The sequence below is a fragment of the Dipodomys merriami genome, unplaced genomic scaffold (genome assembly GCF_024711535.1).
Source record: "Dipodomys merriami isolate MVZ:Mamm:240054 unplaced genomic scaffold, mDipMer1.0.p SCAF_32, whole genome shotgun sequence".
Classification (NCBI taxonomy): domain Eukaryota; kingdom Metazoa; phylum Chordata; class Mammalia; order Rodentia; family Heteromyidae; genus Dipodomys; species Dipodomys merriami.
Genome location: NW_027204715.1, coordinates 2,380,796 through 2,399,604, shown reverse-complemented (window position 1 = coordinate 2,399,604; position 18,809 = coordinate 2,380,796).

The window sequence follows — 18,809 nt, the reverse complement described above, 5'->3', positions numbered from 1 at the left end:
AACTGTCCCCGACTCATCAGAGATCAATGGGGCAGTGGCCGGGGTCTCAAGGGCCTGTCCTCAGCCGAGAGACCAGGCTTCTTTTCCTCGGCCCTGCCGTGGCGTGCCTGGAGGCTGCCTGGCCTCCCACACCAACTGTATCTCCAGTGACCTCCACCCTCCTTTGACCTCCAAACTCAGATAAAGTAGCTGGCAGAGTCCTACCTCTTTCTCCCCTCCTGTACAATGTTATCCATTACATATTACATATCACACAGAGGGAGTGAGAGAGAGAGATAATAAAACCCATCAAAAATACTGAAAAGGGAGAGAGGAGAGCAAGTCTTGACTACCACAATGAAACCTCTTTGTACAACTGATTTATGTCAATAAAAAGCCTGAAACTATTTCCCCAAGATTATTTGCTTACAGAGTTAGAATGCACAGGTAGCTTTAGCCTCGCGGCGAGCAGGCTTTGTGTTGGGACCACGAGAGACTCCCAGCCTTGCGGTGAACTGCAGGTGTAGAGGCCCGCCCTGGCTGCCGGGGGCCCTCAGAAGCCCCGGGTTCTAGAACCCATGGTCTGGCCCCGTCCCCCTGTCTGTGACCCCCCTGGGGCACACCGCATTACCTGGGCATGTCTTTGTTTCAGCTTTTGGTTCGGGGCCTTGGAACAGGGACAAGGATCGGGGAAGAGCCACTGTCCTGTGGGGTAGCGTGCTCTTTCCTTCCCAGGCTCTCCTCATCGTGACACTTTGGGAGTCCTGAGAGTTGAGGCTCCTTGAAATGTCTCAAGGGAGGCTGGGAGGCCCCAGGTAGATGTTCCTACCAACACTGCTCTGCAAGAGACCTAGGAGGGAAGGGGAGGGGGGGTGAGGACCAGGGAGGGAGGGGAGGGGGGAGAGGACCAGGAAGGTTGGGGAGGGGGCTGGGGACCAGGGAGGGAGGGGGGGGTGAGGACCAGGGTGGGGGCCTGTTTCAGGCCTAGCTTATTGCACGCAAGAGCCAGTTCAGACCCACGCTGTCGCAGGGCGCAACTTTGAGTCTGCGGTGGCAGTGTGGCTAAGCCTGCTCCCCACCCAGCAGTAAGGGCAGAGGTTTAAGTGCTTTAGTGTTTAGTCATCTATAAATAGTCTCGGCTATACCATTTCTAAACACAATGGAGAATGTTTAGCTTTTCCCAGAGTGACACGGAGCTCCCACACTGCCAGCCACCGCTGCCAGCTCTCGGGCACGGCCAGTCATTAGTCACGATTCTGAATGTTTTGTTTTCTCTGAGACCCGGTGGGCTCCCAGACTCTGCCGGACCAGGACTGCAGCCTCCGGCGCAGGGCAGGAGACAATTGTTTGCGGGGTCGGTGGTCCTCTGGGCCGCGTCTGCCATATTGACATTGCCTGTCACCTGTGTCGCTGTCCAGTCCCTGTGTCACTGTCCACCCCTGTGTCACTGTCCACCCCTGTGCCACTCTCCACCCCTGTGTCACTGTCCAGTCCCTGTGTCACTGTCCACCCCTGTGTCGCTGTCCAGTCCCTGTGTCACTGTCCAGTCCCTGTGTCACTGTCCAGTCCCTGTGTCGCTGTCCACCCCTGTGTCACTGTCCACCCCTGTGTCTCTGTCCACCCCTGTGTCACTGTCCAGTCCCTGTGTCTCTGTCCACCCCTGTGTCACTGTCCAGTCCCTGTGTCACTGTCCACCCCTGTGTCACTGTCCAGTCCCTGTGTCACTGTCCACCCCTGTGTCGCTGTCCAGTCCCTGTGTCACTGTCCACCCCTGTGTCACTGTCCACCCCTGTGTCACTGTCCAGACCCTGTGTCACTGTCCACCCCTGTGTCTCTGTCCACCCCTGTGTCACTGTCCAGTCCCTGTGTCTCTGTCCACCCCTGTGTCACTGTCCACCCCTGTGTCACTGTCCAGTCCCTGTGTCACTGTCCACCCCTGTGTCTCTGTCCACCTCTGTGCCACTGTCCAGTCCCTGTGTCTCTGTCCACCCCTGTGTCACTGTCCAGTCCCTGTGTCACTGTCCACCCCTGTGTCACTGTCCAGTCCCTGTGTCACTGTCCACCCCTGTGTCACTGTCCAGACCCTGTGTCACTGTCCACCCCTGTGTCTCTGTCCACCCCTGTGTCACTGTCTAGTCCCTGTGTCTCTGTCCACCCCTGTGTCACTGTCCAGTCCCTGTGTCACTGTCCACCCCTGTGTCTCTGTCCACCTCTGTGCCACTGTCCAGTCCCTGTGTCTCTGTCAGCCCCCTTTGCTGCTGCCCTCCTCCTCCCTTCCCCGTGCCGCTGTCCACCCCCTGCTCCTTCGTGCACTCAGGAGTCCTGGGAAGGCCAGGACAGCAGGAATGCTGGTCTCAGGAGCGGGGACGGCACAGAGCGGCCCTCCATGCAGCACATCTTCACAGTAGACGCTGCGCTCCTCCGGATTGGTGACAGGGCACGTAGGCAGGAGCCGGTGTAACCTGAGCCCCTGGGGAGGACACGGCCCTTAGTGAGCCACTGTTGGTGTGGCTCTTCCTGGGGACGTGGCTGTCGGCGTGGCTCTTCCTGGGGACGTGGCTGTCGGTGTGGCTCTTCCTGGGGACATGGTTGTCGGTGTGGCTCTTCCTGGGGACGTGGCTGTCGGTGTGGCTCTTCCTGGGGACGTGGCTGTCGGTGTGGCTCTTCCTGGGGACATACTGCAGCTCCTCCTCAGATGGAAACGAAGCATCTTTTTTATGTAGTGATAATTGCAGTGTTTGCTTCATCCAAATAAAGAAAAATATCACACTGTGATGGAATTTAAGCGATGCGGAGACTTTCATCTCCCAACAATTACACGATACTCTCACATATTAAGATGTAATTAGTGGGGTTGGAATAGTTCCAAATACTGGCTCATAATATTTTCTGTATAATTTCCTCACAGCGCTCTCTCTCTCTCACTGTCCTTTACTCCTCCTCTTCCGGTTATTTTTAGGATCGTATGGCGGATGTTTCATGGCTGGGGCAGGAGCTGTGGGTGCGGGGTGGCCAGCTGGGGCAGCAAGCCATGCCTCCTACAAGGAGACGCCAGGGAAGGGCACCGTGCGCCCAAGTCTCCACCCCCACGGCCTCAGCGCTGACACACACGGAGCGTTCCGTCGTGTAAAATTAAAACCCACTGGAAGAAAGAAACCAATTTTAACTTTAAAATAAAACATCACTGTGCATACTCACGCGACGGTGAGGGGGAGGAAGCCCTGTGCACGGAGTCATGGGGTGATTACGACGTTTCAGGAGCGCAGCAGAGAGGAACATGCCTGCATTCCCTGCACGTGGGAGGCTGAGGGAGAAGGATGGTGAGTTCAAGGCCAGCTGGGCCATGCTGCAAGATGCTGTCTCAAAACACCGGTTTAAAGAAAAAATAAGATAAAATTCAGTCTGCCCGTGCCGGACGTGGGTTTCTGCGTGGAGCTGAAGCTCCCTGAATACCACCCCAGGGACCGGATTCCTGTGTGGAGGCACAGGATCCTGCTCACCTGCTGTTATAGACGCCTTCTGACTCCTTGTGTCTCTTGAGGAAGGGACTCGGTGGTCCACCCTGCGGAAGCAAAGCCGAGCCTTCCTCCTCTGCCGTGCTGGCCCTGCATTCTTCTGTCCTGGAGAAGAGCAGGAGGCAGCCTGGGTTGGCTCCCGCTCCGCGTGCATCCTGGGCCGCATGCCCCCGGCCTGGTCACTCTGCTCCCCGCACCAGTGATTCTTCAGTGGCTGTCAGACAAGGCCCCTGAGCAGGCTGCGGTACGGAGGGGTCTCCCCACCTTTCTGCTCCCCTCACCTTCCTGATTTTCCCTGACCTCCTCCTCCACCTCCCCTGGCCCTGTCTCTCCATCCCCACTTCTCTCCTCCCATCTCCCCTTCTCTTCCAGAAGTGTTTGTTTCTCTACTCACTTAATTCGGTGTGGAGGAAAAGCAGTGATTGGAAAGCCAGGAGCACCACTCTAAAACTCTAGTTCGACCAGTGGCTGATTACGTAACCTCCAGGGAGTCTCGCCAGTTGGAGGGAGATAGCGATGGGCCTCCCTGTGCCCACACCTAGTATTACCGGCTAGCTGGCTGCATCTCCCGGTCAACCAGGTCAGGGTTTTACAAGCAAGGTGTGGAATCCAGGTTCTGAGGAGTCACTGACGTCAGCCACGCTGGACTGAATAATGCAGAGCGAGGGACCCCAGCTTTGCCCAGGTTCAGAGGAAACGCATGGCCTTCGTCACAGGCGCCTGCGCTGCGGTGGAATCTCGGCTAGCCTCTAAATCCCTTCGAGAAGAGCCCTCCTGCACCTTCCACTCTGGCTCCTGCATGTGCACGTGTGCACACGGTCTCTCCTGGAAATGTTCAACTAACAACAAACCTCAGTCCTTTACGCAATGTCATTTATGTTAGAATTCAATACTGGAAGCAACAAAGAATCACTCCGCACTGCTTGAGCTTTCTCTCGCCGAGCAGGAAAGAGCCAGGGCGCAGGAGTGCACTTGGAGGCCGAGGCAGCAGGAGGAGCCTGAGCCTGAAGACCGTGTGGCTCCAAAAAGAGAAAAAGAAAAAGGCTAGGCCATGGTGTGCTGTGCGCTACAGAGCAGAACTCTACCTGGATGGAATGGAGGGATGAATGGAGGGAGGGGGGAGGGAGGGAGGGAGGGAGGGAGGAGGGAGGGAGGAGGAAGGGAGGGAGGGAGGAAGAGAGGGAGGGATAGGAAGGAAGGAAGAAAGGAAGGCAGGGAGGGAGGAAAGAAGAAAGGAAGGAAAGAAGGAAGGAAGGAAGGAAAGAAGGAAGGAAGGAAGGAAGGAAGGAAGGAAGGAAGGAAGGAAGGAAGGAAGGAAGGAAGGAAGAGAGGGAGGGAGAGAGGGAGAGAGGAAGGAAGGAAGAAAGGAAGGAAGGGAGGGAGGGAGGAAAGAAGGAAGGAAGGAAGGAAGGAAGGAAAGAAGGAAGGAAGGAAGGAAGGAAGGAAGGAAGGAAGGAAGAGATGGAGGGAGAGAGGAAGGAAGGAAGGATGGAAGGAAGGAGGGAAGGAAGGAAGGAAGGAAGGAAGGAAACGCAGCCAGTGTGTCCCTGCTGTTGTGCCTGTGGAGGCGTTATGTCCCTGGCCACTGAAGGCGTGCCCTGCAGGACAGCGGTGGGCCTGAGGGAAGGAAGACCTCAGAAGGGATTTTATGGGAACAGTTGCTCTGAGTCCAGTGTGTCTCAGTGTGGAGGACACGTGAGGAGCAGGCGCAGCCCTGTGCTCCTCGGCCTGGTGGCGATGTGGGGGGCTGGAGCGGGCTGCTTCTGCGGGACTCCAGGCGGTGGAGGATGCTCTCCTGAGTGCCCGCAGTGCTGAGATGCTGGGCCGGGTCAGCGTTCCAGGGCTGGGGTCCAGCCTTGACAGTGTGACCTGGGGCTGAGGGCCGCACAGGACATGTGAGTGGTCCTTACAAACTCAATTTCCAGATTTTAATTGCCATAGACAAAAGGCCGGCTGGTGGGCACCGCAGGGCTCTTTAAGGAGTGCTGCAGAGGGTTTTCAAAGCAGCAGCTCAGTCCACCGCCCAACACATCTCAACCACTGTCACCCTGCCAAGAAGCATCTAAAGATAGAGGTGACAGACAAGGTCACCTGCACCAGATTCTCAGGTAGAAAGTGGAGCAATTGGGAGCGGGGGAGGGGGGCGCTCTCGGGAATCCTGCATCTCCCTCCCCGTGAGATGACCTGTCTTCTGCGGTGTGTGTGATGGTTAATGTGAGGTATGGGGGATATTTACTTGCCATGTTAAGAGTTTGTAACAAACATAAATGCATACGTTTTAGTTCTAGCGAAGGACGGTATGAGAAATCTTTCCTGACAGGTGTGGCTTTTCACATGGGAGAGAGGGCTCACGGCCACAGCCCAGGCCCTGAAGGCCGGTCCCCTCACACGCTGCCCTATGCCCTGCACAAACAAGCCTCAAATATCACGTCATGACCTTTGGGGGGCCCTCTCTTGAGGGGGTTGCTAACGAGAGCCTTCGAATTCTATAGACTGAGAATGGAGACTAAATTTATGAAGCAGCAAGAAACCCTTTCAGGTTTTTTTGTTCATATGCTCCAGATCCTCTAGTCATTTAGGCCTTAACTTTTTCCACTTGTGTAACCAAGCATTCATGTGTGAACACCCTTGTTTCCACTTATCTGAGGTATAAAACAATAATTCTCCTGTTATCTAAGATATAAAACAATAATTCTCCCTTTGTGCCCAGCATGCCTTTCCAGATCACCATTGCTGTCTGTGACCTTCTTTCCCACGGGCACACTAACTTGACGTAATATTTATTGGCCTTCTTTGTAGATCAAATATTTACGGCCTTTGTTAATTTACACATGAGCGTGTTTCATGAATTCCCATGTATTAAGTTTTTAAACTATTTTCTGGTTTGTCTTGTGTCTTAATTTTTTGACAAGTGTGCATTCTGCATCGTTAGGCTGTTGACTCTCCACGGCTCCTGCTTTTGCACGACTCCCCTGGACGTGTGTCCCAGCGTGACGTTTCATACCACTCGGGTGCGGTCTGTTCCGGGTAAGGGGAGCCCGCAGCTGTCTGGCTTCCACAGTGTGTGGGCTGTGTCTCAGCGCCCCTCACCAGGCTCTCCCGCCGCTCCTCACGCATGTGCCTTAGTGCAGATGCATGAGAAGGCTTCGGTGGCAGGACCTGTATACTGGGACCAGCATTCATAAACGGCCCTCTGTTCACACCTTGAGGACTCTGAGATTTAGAGCACGTGAGAAAACTCCCGGCGTGTAGAATGCTACTGCACGAAGCCCAGCCTGTCCCCCTTGGTCCTGGGACCTGCAGCCAGGATCATACACAGAAGACCACAGCCAATCTGGACCCTAGTGGGCGGAAACTGTCCACCAGCCTTCCCAGAGCACTCCGTAGAGCACAGGTGCATGATGCAGTTCACTTCTCAAAGAGCTGGGTGGATCGTCACAGATCTGTGGTGTCCAAAAGCCGCCTTTGTCTTGTGGCAGGCTGTTCAAGGGGGAGGCGTTTTCAGTGCCTTTGTAACCAAACCGCCTTGGACCCGTGGCTGGCTTGTCCAGGCACGAATGCTCTCGAGGCCTTTCCACATAGGGCACAGGGAGCCCTGGCTGGCAGAATGCCGCGGCCAGGAAAAGCATGGAATTTAAGGATCCAGGGACGTTTTAGGTTGTAATGATGGTGTTTTGAAAACTATCTCATGGAATTGAGGAGCGGCTCCTTGATGACACTGTTGCACCGCGGCCTGAGAGACACAGGGCTGGGCCTAGTAGCAGCTTCCAATGAGAAGAGTTCGGGGTTTTCCCCTGCTCTGGCTTTTGTGGTTTTGAGATTTTTTTTTCTTTTTGTTATTGTTTTTTTATGCTTGCATAAAAGTGAGGTGGTTGGACATTTGTTAGAAGATTAAGTTACTTTCTATAGAATTACACAACACTAGTGAAGTACACAAGGCAGCATATTTCAAAGTTTCTTATAATAAAGCTTAGTAGCAGAGCACTTATTCTCAAATGAGTTAGCGTTGATGTGTGCATGTGTGTGTGTGTGTATTTCTATGTCACATGTTGAATCAATAGTTCTAAAGTAAGACACAAAACTAAGACAATTCTGATGCAAACCTAAAGTTTAAAGAGTTGTATTATTATTAGGATAAATAAGTGAATATAGGACGAAAATCTGTCCTTCACTTTAGGGTATGTGCTTGCAATCTATAAAAGTCACTTTGCAAATAAACCCTTCAAGAAGCGAATGAGCAGCCGCTGGGAAGCGGGAACTGCAGCGTGTTGGGAGTTAGGACAGTGGCCGGGGGACCTCGGCTCGTGTGCGTGGAGAGTTTGGGGCACGGCTCCCTGGCTACAGATGGGAGCAACCTCACACTGGAACATTTGAGGGAAACAATGCCACTGCTCTTGCTTCTGGGCAGTACAGGCTGACAACTGGTCTTGCAATGCATTTGCCTTAGAGTAGGAATTACAAGCCATCTGGAGGTGGGGCATGGGGCCTGCAAACACAGCACCACTCCTAGAAGAGCCTCGGTGTGCGCAGACACGGGCATCCAAGGGCCTTCTGGTGCAGCGAGTGCCCTGAAGACTCCCGGCTGATGCCCTGTGTGGAGTTGACCGAGAAGGGACCGGGAAGGGCTGCACGTGCCCATCCCTCCCTTTAGAGGAGTCTGCGGTGGAACAGCGTAGTGACCCAGTGGTGATACTGCGGGAGCCTTTTGTCTTTACAAACACTCGAGCATGGGTGCCTTCTGTCAGCAGTGGTAGGTAGACTAAGAAACTACAAGGCCACGTATCGGGAGCCCCGAATGCAGGCGCAGAAACTCAGCCCCTCCTGGCTAGCTGGTGTCTGGGCTCATCTCTTACAGCTGATAAATAAGGCTCAGCTGTCCAGTGAGGTTTGCATTGCTAATGTTCTGGAATTGTTTCTTCTTCTTCTTCAAACTCCCTGGCTCCGGAGGGGTTTCTCTTCTCTATTTGCTTATCCTGATGTTTCCCTTTGCATAAAAAGCAATCCCATAATCCCACGGATCAAAGAGTGTCGGGTTTATTGACTGACTTCCTGGTGTCAGGGGTTACAGCACATTGCCAGACACAGGGGACATCAGGAAATAAAAAAGGTTACAAATATGAAAGCCAGGGATAAAACGCCAGCACCCAGAGAGATCTTTAAGGCTGTGCTAATCAGCTGCAGTAGATTTCGTATGCAGCTCAGTCCAATACGCTGAGCAAGAAAACAAACTGTCCTCCACTCGGGCTGGGAGCTGTAGCCTGCAGAGGGCCGGCCGGGGAGGGGGTGGAGGCCGGGGACCCCCAGGCCACCTCACAGATGGAGCTGAGGGTGAGGTGGCTCTCCATGGGCGAGGCCAGAGCCCTGCCTGCGTGGAATTGGGCTGAGGCAGTCCCACAGGCCTGGAAATGTGCCTGCAGATCATGGCAGAGCCTCTAATGCTGCAGACAAGAGCCGAGAATTTGTCTAATACTTCTGGAAGAATGATCCCAGACACCCATCTTGGCCTCTCGTGCCGATGCGTTGGCTAATCTGACTAAATCCACTTGGTTTGCTGTTAACACTGTGAACAGGGCCAGGCGGCTGATGGACGCATCCCAAACCGTCTCCATACCTCAGGCATCCCTGGTTCTGATCCGCTCATGGTTTTCCACCTTGCCACCATTTGCAGCACCTTGCAGGTGCTCAACACCTGCACATAGTGTGCGCTGTGTGTGCTGACACGTGTGATGTGTGCGCACAACAGCGTGTGCCTATCTGTTGTGTGTGCTTATATATTTGCGTGCATGGGCATATTGCAATGACATGTTCTGGTGTGTGAACTTGTATGTTTCTGTACCTGTGTGTGTGCACGTGTGTGTCCATGGTGTGCATGTATGTGTCATGGTGTGTATGTGAGAGACAGACAGCCTGGAAGAGGGAGCACTCAGCTATAAAGCTATAATTAGGACTTTGCCACGTTTGTGTGCTCAACACAAGCACCAAGGTGGGCTTCTCAGTAGAAGAAGGGCCGGAGCCCCTCACACACCATACCGCTCTCTAGGACCTGCAGGGCACCAGACTCTGCACTTCCAAGTGGGAGCCTCAACCTGCCTGCCTGGCCTCGGCTGTGAGTGGATGTCCCTGATCATGTCCTCTTTCTTCCCTTCTTTGTTTCATCTCCCGCTCCTCGTTTACTCTTTCTCCCTTTCTCTCCCCTTTCCTTTCTCCTTCTTTCCTTCCCTCCTTCCACTCTTCATTCTCCTTCCCATTCTCCTTTCCTCTTTCTTTCCACCCTCATTTTTTATACAGCTTTCCTTCACCCCTTCCTCCCTTTCCCCTTCCTCCCTCTTTCCCACTTTCTTCCACCCTCTTCACTCTTCCTTGCTCTTGGGTCTGTCCAGGCTGCCAGGAGAACAGTTCTGAGCACCCAGAAACCATCCGGCTACTCCAACACTTGACACCATAATCCCATCAATGACAGCACCTGCTGTTCATGAAACTTTCTGCCAAACCCTAGTCCACGGCTGTCACAGAGGGCAGTGCTCATGGGAACGTTCTAGAAGAATGAATGGCCACATGCATGCATGCATCACTAGGGCATTACCATGCCCTATAAATTGATGCAAACATTAACATAAAACAAGATGAAATTAGAATTGCTATCCTATTAATACCTTTCAAATTTGCTGCAGAAAGCTCTAATTTTGATGAAAATTTGCATAACATATGGTGGAGCCTGCTAAATTATTTACAAAGCATTCAATATAAAGGTAATTTAAAACTGTTGATAGAAAATAAAGAGTCAAAATCAGCAACTTGTCCCGGGCTTCCCATCAAGCATGCCCTTGAGTCAGTGTTAACAGGTTAAGGCCCAGCGCACGGCGAACAATTCAGGGCAGCTGTGACTTCCTCTGAGCTCGTGGTGGTTCCCCATGGTGCTGTTCTCTGGTGGAGTGCGGGTGCTGGTGTGTGCTCGTGGAGCGCGGGTGCTGGTGTGTGCTCGTGGAGCGCGGGTGCTGGTGTGTGCACGTGGAGCGCGGGTGCTGGTGTGTACACATGGAGCGCGGGTGCTGGTGTGTGCACATGGAGTGTGGGTGCTGGTGTGTGCACATGGAGCGTGGGTGCTGGTGTGTACACATGGAGCGTGGGTGCTGGTGTGTACACATGGAGCGTGGGTGCTGGTGTGTGCACGTGGAGCGCGGGTGCTGGTGTGTGCACATAGAGCGCGGGTGCTGGTGTGTACACATGGAGCGCGGGTGCTGGTGTGTACACATGGAGCATGGGTGCTGGTGTGTGCACGTGGAGCATGGGTGCTGGTGTGTACACATGGAGCGCGGGTGCTGGTGTGTGCACGTGGAGCATGGGTGCTGGTGTGTGCATGTGGAGCGTGGGTGCTGGTATGTGCACATGGAGCGCGGGTGCTGGTGTGTGCATGTGGAGCGCGGGTGCTGGTGTGTTCACATGGAGCGTGGGTGTTGGTGTGTACACATGGAGCGCGGGTGCTGGTGTGTGCACATGGAGTGTGGGTGCTGGTGTGTGCACATGGAGCGTGGGTGCTGGTGTGTACACATGGACCGTGGGTGCTGGTGTGTACACATGGAGCGTGGGTGCTGGTGTGTGCACGTGGAGCGCGGGTGCTGGTGTGTGCACATAGAGCGCGGGTGCTGGTGTGTACACATGGAGCGCGGGTGCTGGTGTGTGCACGTGGAGTGTGGGTGCTGGTGTGTGCACATGGAGCGCGGGTGCTGGTGTGTGCACATGGAGCGCGGGTGCTGGTGTGTGCACGTGGAGCGTGGGTGCTGGTGTGTACACGTGGAGCGTGGGTTCTGGTGTGTGTACGTGGAGCGTGGGTGCTGGTGTGTACACGTGGAGCGTGGGTGCTAGTGTGTGCACATGGAGCGCGGGTGCTGGTGTGTGCACGTGGAGCGTGGGTGCTGGTGTGTGCACATGGAGCGCGGGTGCTGGTGTGTGCACATAGAGCGTGGGTGCTGGTGTGTGCACATGGAGCGTGGGTGCTGGTGTGTGCACGTGGAGCGCGGGTGCTGGTGTGTACACATGGAGCATGGGTGATGGTGTGTGCACATGGAGTGTGGGTGCTGGTGTGTGCACATGGAGCGTGGGTGCTGGTGTGTACACATGGACCGTGGGTGCTGGTGTGTACACATGGAGCATGGGTGCTGGTGTGTGCACATAGAGCGCGGGTGCTGGTGTGTACACATGGAGCGCGGGTGCTGGTGTGTGCACGTGGAGTGTGGGTGCTGGTGTGTGCACATGGAGCGCGGGTGCTGGTGTGTGCACATGGAGCGTGGGTGCTGGTGTGTGCACGTGGAGCGTGGGTGCTGGTGTGTGCACGTGGAGCGTGGGTGTTGGTGTGTACACATGGAGCGCGGGTGCTGGTGTGTGCACGTGGAGCGTGGGTGCTGGTGTGTGCACATGGAGCGCGGGTGCTGGTGTGTGCACGTGGAGCGTGGGTGCTGGTGTGTGCACATGGAGCGCAGGTGCTGGTGTGTGCACGTGGAGCGTGGGTGTTGGTGTGTGCACATGGAGCGTGGGTGCTGGTGTGTGCACGTGGAGCGCGGGTGCTGGTGTGTGCACATGGAGCGTGGGTGATGGTGTGTGCACATGGAGCGTGGGTGCTGGTGTGTGCACGTGGAGCGTGGGTGCTGGTGTGTGCACGTGGAGCGCGGGTGTTGGTGTGTGCACATGGAGCGTGGGTGCTGGTGTGTGTACATGGAGCGCGGGTGCTGGTGTGTACACATGGAGCGTGGGTGCTGGTGTGTACACATGGAGTGCGGGTGCTGGTGTGTGCACATGGAGTGTGGGTGCTGGTGTGTGCACATGGAGCGTGGGTGCTGGTGTGTACACATGGAGCGTGGGTGCTGGTGTGTGCACGTGGAGTGCGGGTGCTGGTGTGTACACATGGAGCGTGGGTGCTGGTGTGTACACATGGAGCGCGGGTACTGGTGTGTGCACGTGGAGCGTGGGTGCTGGTGTGTACACGTGGAGCGCGGGTGCTGGTGTGTACACATGGAGTGCGGGTGCTGGTGTGTACACATGGAGTCCGGGTGCTGGTGTGTGCACATGGAGCGTGGGTGCTGGTGTGTGCACGTGGAGCGTGGGTGCTGGTGTGTGCACATGGAGCGTGGGTGCTGGTGTGTGCACGTGGAGTGTGGGTGCTGGTGTGTACACATGGAGTCCGGGTGCTGGTGTGTGCACGTGGAGCACGGGTGCTGGTGTATACACATGGAGCGCGGGTGCTGGTGTGTGCACATGGAGCGCGGGTGCTGGTGTATATACATGGAGTGCGGGTGCTGGTGTGTGCTCGTGGAGCGCGGGTGCTGGTGTGTACACATGGAGTGCGGGTGCTGGGGTGTGCATGTGGCTCTGGATTCCCTCACCCAACTGTGCCCCGCTCACAACTGACCACCATGGGGAAGTCCAAACGTGCTCCTCTTAGTGATGTCCTTGCCATGGCTCCTAAGATTAGCAAAAATAGCCGTGACTATATGAGGGGACTCCATGGTGGTGAATGCTAGAGATAAAACAACACCCGAACCCATGCCTGTCAATGGAGACAGCAAGGAAAACTAAATGGAAGCTGTCGCATGACAGGGGAAAGTGGGGTGGGGAGAGTGAGAGGAGCGGAAACCAGAGTGTGTGTGCGTGTGAGACACTTCCGTGTGAGTGGTCACACCACCGTGTGAGCATGTGAGACACTACTGTCTGTGTGACACACCACAGTGTGTGTGCATGAGACACTACAGTCTGTGTGAGCACATCACAGTGTGTGTGCATGAGACACTAAAGTGCGTGTAATCACACTACCGTGTGAGCATGTGAGACACTACTGTCTGTGTGATCACACCACAGTGTGTGTGCACATGAGACACTACTGTCTGTGTGATCACACCACAGTGTGTGTGCATGAGACACTACAGTGCATGTAATCACACCATGGTGTGTGCATGTGAGACACTACTGTGTGTGTGAAATACTATAGTGTGTGTGAAAATATAACAATGTATGTGTGTGAAACACTATCGTGTGTGTGAAATACTATAGTGTGTGTGATAATGCCACAGTGTGAGTATGTGAGTAACTAAAGTGTGTATAATCACACCACAGTGTGTGTGCAAGAAACTATCGTGTGAATGGGTCAACCACATTGTGTACATGTGAGACACTACTGTCTGTGTAACACACCACAGTGTGTGTGCATGAAATACTACAGTCCATGTAATTGCACCACAGTGTGTGCATGTGAAACACTATCATGTGTGTGAAATATTAGTGTGTGTGATAATACCACAGTGCATATGTGTGAAACACTATCATGTGTGTGAAACATTACTGTGTGTGTGAAATACTAGTGTGTGTGATAATACCACAGTTTATGCATGTGAAACACTGCAGTGTGTACATGTGAAATACTAAAATGTGCATGCGAAACATTACAGTCTGTGTGATCATACCACTGTGTGTGCTTGTGAAACACTATCATGTGTGTGAAATACTACACTGTGTGTGATAATACCATAGTGTATGCATGCGAAACACTACCGTGTGTGTGAAATACTACAGTGTGTGTGATAATACCACATTGTGTGCATGTGAAACATTGCAGTGTGTAAATGTGAAATACTAAAATGTGCATGTGAAACTCTATAGTCTGTATGATCATACCACTGTGTGTGCTTGTGAAACACTATCGTGTGTGTGAAATACTACACTGTGTGTAATAATACCACACTGTGTGCGTGTGAAACACTACAATGTTGTGATAATACCATAGTGTATACATGTGAAACACTATAGGGTGTGTGAAACACTACAGTGTGTACATGTGAAATACAACAATGTGCATGTAAAATACTACAGTATGTGTGAAATACTACAGTGTGTGACAATTAACATACACAAATACTGAGTGACAGAAATGTAAAATGGGTAGAGTCTAGGGTATGGGTCCTGGTGGAATTAAGGAAGTGAATACAGGAAGCAGTGAAGAATGAGTGTGCTAAAACTACAGGTGTGAAAGTGGAGCAGTACTATCTGTGGGGATCGGTTTGGGACGGGAAGAGGAATGGAGTATGGAGTAGTTTGGGTAATGCACTGTGTAGGGTGATAGAGTAAGCAATAAAGGTAGGTGGCAGGGAGGGGTAAGGGTGAGAATGTGAGTCAGCTCTTGCTGAGGTTACGTCCCAATACTCGCACTGTAAGCTGAAAGTATCCCAGTGAAACGCAGGTAATACCCAAGCTTCTGTGATCTCCCAGATGACGGGCAGCTGGACGCACACGGCTGCCCAGTGTTGTAGCGAAGCTCACGTTGCACGCCGCCACCCAGGCAATGAGCAGAAGAGGCTTCTACCCAACGTGCTCAGCCTTGCACCTCTGTGAACTAAGGCAAGTTCAACCACGGCAAGTTGGGACCATCTCCATCTCCCATCTCTCACCTTACCCTGCTGGGAATTCAAGACAGGTCAAGGAATATTCGTAATAATATTAAATACTAGAGACATGAAACATAGAAACTGCTATAGGACAGAGGCAGAAAACACTGGAACATATCTGCAAAGGTGGTGACTCTTGAGTAGAACCCGAATAGTTCAACAGATAAGAACAAGCACTGATAAAATGGGGGTGCATTGAAGTTAAAAAGCTTCTGCACAACAAAGGAAATGGTCACAAGACTGAAGAGGGTCTGTGGGATGGGAGAAAACCTTCACCAGATACCCATCTCATCTAGGGCAATCATACCCCAGTGATACAGGAAACTCAACAAACTACTACCCCCTGCCCCCGGCCCCGCCCCACCTGCCCAGAATCAACTGTTCCTCAGACTCTTACACCCATGCTGTGATGGTGGGACTTCATTACTGCTACAAGAAAGTCAACCAGAACCCAGCCCTCGCTCACCTCTGTCCATGACAATAGCCCTCCAGCATACTCATCTAACAGAGCAGGCCTAGCATTCCCAGTGTGTATAACCCCAGGATATGAAGCACAGGCCTAGTTTACAAAGCTATTGCCATAAGAATGGATGCAAGCAGAATGCGAGTCTCACGGGGTCATGCTTGGCAGAGGGCTTCCGTGGGCAGGTAGCAGAGAGCTGGCCACCAGGAAGGAAGTTGAGTGACAGTCGTGGGTTCTGGGGGTGGGGGCGCATCCTGGCTCCGTGGGGAGCAGAGGGGATGACAGACCAGCGCTGGGTCCCCTGATGCTGGGACTACTGGTGTGAACGCAGCCCTGGGTGCTGGCCAGACGGAGGTAGAGACGGCCTTGGGTGAGCGGAGCAGAGCTGTCTGGAAGACGTTCCTTCCAGAAGAGCTGGAGGAGACACCAGCTGTCCACACAGGGGTTCCTGAGCAACCGTCCACTCCAGGGCTGCCGTCCCGTCTGGCCTTCCATGGCAACTTCCTTTAAACCACCCTGACCTCCTTCCAGGGCTGTGACCTGCCCGGGGCTTGTGTGCCATGTCTCCTGACTGAATCATCTCCAGACTAAAGGACTGAATCAGCTGGTCCCGTGGTGGCTTCTGGAACAAGAGCAGGCAACTCCAAGTCCCCAACCTGAGGGGCTGGGGGTCCTGTCTCAGCGGCCTTCCTGGCCTCTCAGAACACAGGAGGGTATGATGTCTCCATTTCTTAAGCTATTGGGTGCAAAGTATTGAAGAGCAGCTCTATCTATAATAGTGTGTGATATCACCAAGTATTAGTGTCCCAGTGGTGCCATTCACAAACCATCCTGAGATCTTTGCATGCATTCAGTGGGAACTGTTTGCTCAGCACTTTCCTTGGGTTTGGACAAGGAAAGAAAGAAAGAAAGAAAGAAAGAAAGAAAGAAAGAAAGAAAGAAAGAAAGAAAGAAAGAAAGAAAGAGAGAAAGAGAGAAAGAGAGAAAGAGAGAAAGAGAGAAAGAGAGAAAGAGAGAAAGAGAGAAAGAGAAAAAGGAAGGAAGGAAGGAAGGAAGGAAGGAAGGAAGGAAGGAAGGAAGGGAGGGAGGGAGGGAGGAAGAAAAGGAAGAAAGGGAGGGAGGGAGGGAAGGAGGGAGGGAGAGAGGGAAAGAGGGAGGGAGGGAAAGAAAGAACAAAAAGAGAAAGGAAGTAGGGAGGGAGGGAGAAAAGGAGGGAGGAAAGAAAGGAGGAAAGGAAGGGAGAAAGGTAGGGAGGGGAGGTAAAGGGTAGGGAGGAAGGGGAAGGGAGGGAAGGAAGGGAAAGAAAAGGAGGGCGAGGAAGAGAGGAGAAGGGAATGGAAGAGAAGGGAAGGAAAGGGAAACATGAAATCGTCTTTTTAAAGTACTGTTGCCAAGAACCAGCTTGAACGTGGGTGCAGAGGTGAGGTGCTGGGAAGACCCCAGGGGCGCGGCGCTCACCTGGGGGCAGATGTGGGGTGTGGGTAGGTCCCCCAGTGTTGCTCACTCTGGAGGAAGTACTCTTCAGTGTGCTTGATAGGGGTCTAGCTTGAGCCTCACTGTTGGGTCAAGACTGGAACAGAATGAGCTTGCTTTCTTCCAAACTCCAATGCTCAAAAGAACAGTACGACATGGCCACTCAAGAGCGAAGCAACGCTTGATCTTGTGCTCTTCTGTTAAAGCCTGCATCTCTGGACGGAGACATCGACACAGCTGACGCCTGAGAAGGAAGGCAGTCTTCTCCCCAATCCAATCAAAAAACAAACCAGTTTTAAAACGGAGCATTAGAAGCTGGAACATAGCTCACACAGCCCTGGATTCCGTTGCCAGCAAGGCAAAACAAACAAATAGCAGTCACTAAATGTGCTGATGCGGAAATCTGCCAGATATTCAATACATTATTGTTTGAGTAAAAGTTCTTCACATAAAATACAAAGTGTGTGAGTTTTGTAATCATAGCTGATGGTGAAAACTCAGATATTTCAAAGGGCTGAAGGACACGGTGGCTGCCAGCTCTCCTGAATCACACATCCCATCACCCAAGACTCCTCGAAGAAGCAAGGCCAACAGGAGCTAAATATGCACCTGACACACTCATACCTATACATACATGTACATACATGCACATGTGTATGCAAAGCTATAAGTTTCATATTTATATATAACAGCACACATATCAGCTATATTATATATTATAAGTTATGTATTACAGATTGATAGATACTTAGATATAGATAGACTATAGGTAATGGATGATAGATTAGACAGATAAATGATAGATGAGAGATAGACAGACAGACAGACAGACAGACAGACAGACAGACAGATAGATAGATAGATAGATAGATAGATAGATAGATAGATAGATAGATAGATAGATAGATAGATAGGTACTTAGGTTTAGATGGATGTTTGGAGAGAGACTCGGATAGAGACAAATGATTAGATGATAGAGAGGTGGTAGGTAAGGATGAATTAATGAGGATGGATGAGATGACTAGGTAGAGAACACAAAGTTTTAGGACCAAGATGGACAGGCGGACAGCACCCACCTGCCTGGGCCGCTTGGTTCAGTTCAGGCTTTCGCAGGTGCCCCGGGCTCTGTCACAGCAGGGAGGGAGCTCCGCTTTGCTTATTTACAGATTCAACCCTAATCCCATTCCAGATTCCGCCGTAACCCCATCTTCAAGTGCCACAGTGGATGTGAACTGCCCTGGCCCACGTGGGCCGTGGGAGGCCTGGTCCAAGGTGTCAGAGGTGGCATCTCCTGGAGTCCTTCCGGAGTGCTTTGTGGGCCCGGAGACCCGCCTCCTCCTCGCTACCGTTCACTTCCTGGCCAGGAGGTGAGCAGAGCCCCACCCACCCCTGCCCACAGGCCTGGGTGCTCCTGCCTGGACTGTCGGCCAACACAAGCCTCCTCTTTATATAAATTAATTATCTCTGGTACTCGTTCTCTCTTCCTTTTCCTGATGTGAAGATTAAACCCAGGGTCTTGCCCAAGCCTGGCAAGGGCTCTGCCCCGAGCCACCCTCCGCCCTCAGGTAGCTCACCATAATGGTCATGTGAGGCAGGCAAGCGTGCCAAGAATCGTGTGGAAACAAGCATCTAAGCACCCAGGCAACTCACCACGTGAAGGGATCCATCTCGTCTGTCAGCACTTAGCATGCTCGGACCCAGATCCTCAGAACAGTACAGCAGGCCACACTCCATCCTGACTCAGCAAGAAAACACCCGAGCCAGGAGCGGCACAGGGGCTGGCCAGAGAGGACGCCGGGCACAGCACCGGGGGCCAAATTCGTGGCTTCCTAGACAGTCCGGCTTGTCCTGCATCCTAAAGGATGAGCCGGGAGTAGGCTTGCGAGTGGCAGAAATGGCCGTCAGAGACCCAGGATGGCCCGTCCCTGTGACCACAGAAGGCAGCCTGGG